Here is a 1,924-nt window from a genome sequence, read left to right as displayed (position 1 = left end):
AATGTGTGTTTGGCAGGTCATGCATTATAGCACTGTTAAGCAGGGTTCTGAATGTGCGTTTGGCAGGTCATGCATTATAGCACTGTTAAGCAAGGATGTGGATGTGTCTTTGGCAAGTCATGCGATATAGCACTGTTAAACAGGGATGTGTATGTGTGTTTGGCAGATCATGCGATATAGCACTGTTAAGCAGGGATATGAATGTGTGTTTGGCAGGTCATGCACTATAGCACTGTTAAGCAGGGATGTGGATGTGTCTTTGGCAGGTCATGCACTATAACACTGTTAAGCAGGGATGTGGATGTGTGTTTGGCAGGTCATGCACTATAGCACTGTTAAGCAGGGATATGGATGTATGTTTGGCAGGTCATGCACTATAGCACTGTTAAGCAGGGATGTGGATGTGTGTTTGGCAGATCATGCGATATAGCACTATTAAGCAGGGTTGTGAATGTGTGTTTGGCAGGTCATGCATTATAGCACTGTTAAGCAGGGATGTGAATGTGCATTTGGCAGGTCATGCACTATAGCACTGTTAAATAGGGATGTGTATGTGTGTTTGGCAGGTCATGCACTATAGCACTGTTAAGCAGGGATGTGGATGTGTGTTTGGCAGGTCATGCACTATAGCACTGTTAAGCAGGGATGTGGATGTCTTTGGCAGGTCATGCACTATAGCACTGTTAAGCATGGATGTAGATGTGTGTTTGGCCGGTCATGTGGTAATGCACTGTTAAACCCCCCACTTGGAAAGCAAACTTCTCTGTTGTTATTCTGTTGTGTCTTCACTGTTGTTATTATTATATTGTTATATTATGATATTACATTATAGAATCCATCCACGGGGGGTCCGGAGCCTATCCCAAAAGCAATGGGCACGAGGCAGGGAACAACCCAGGATGGGGGGCCAGCCCATCGCAGGGCACACTCACACACCATTCACTCACGCATGCACTCCTACGGGCAATTTAGCAAGTCCAATTAGCCTCAGCATGTTTTTGGACTGTGGGGGGAAACCGGAGTACCCGGAGGAAACATGCAAACCCCACATACATGTAACCAAGGCGGAGACTCGAACCTGGGTCCCAGAGGTGTGATAGAATTGTAACATTATATTATTATGTCATTAGATGGTATATTCATGGCGTGTCTTTCGATGGAGGGAGGGAAATGGAATACACCCAAACACAAGCAGAACATGCAGGGTCCAGAATGATTCATAATGATGCTTATTAATCTAAATGACTGAGATTCTCACACTCTGCCTCACACTCAATAGCAAAGACTTATGTATGTGTAACTTATGGATGAAGAACACATGAAGTAGCTTTTTAAATGTATAAAGTGATGGTAAGTATGAGCACAAGATTTGAAGAATTGTAGCTTGAGGGTGGGGCATGAAATCGGTACAAAAATATGAGACAAATTGCACCCCCATAACAGGACACAAATTTTTATTTTTCAGTACAGGAAGATCTCATATCCGGAGGTGGGTTGTTCAGGTGCAGAGAGTCAAAGTCCAGACCACGATTTTGCTTCAACCAACTAGTTAGGGACTATGACTCTCAACTGATTAGTTGAAACAAAATATTGTTCTGAACTCTCTGGACCAGAATTACCCACCCCTGCCCATATCCTATGGGACAGGCAGCAGCTCTATCAGCATGATGGGGAAAAGTAAATGTATTATCTCCTGTTTATTGAATCTTGTGGGTTGTCAGTGTCAACAGCCCAAACAGAGGTGCGCGATGTAACCCAGACTCTGAGGGTGTCATCAAACCGACTGGGCATGTTAACTTCATCTACAGCCACTAGGTGGCTCTATTTCACCAGGCAAAGAGGTTGTCCCAGCTCAAATGCAAGTCTGTCATTTTAGCACATGGCAGATTAATCCTTTTCTCGGAGACTCCACGGATATGCAGTC

This window comes from Brienomyrus brachyistius, chromosome 16 (genome assembly GCF_023856365.1).
Source record: "Brienomyrus brachyistius isolate T26 chromosome 16, BBRACH_0.4, whole genome shotgun sequence".
Lineage (NCBI taxonomy): Eukaryota > Metazoa > Chordata > Actinopteri > Osteoglossiformes > Mormyridae > Brienomyrus > Brienomyrus brachyistius.
Note: the sequence above shows the minus strand (reverse complement) of the source record.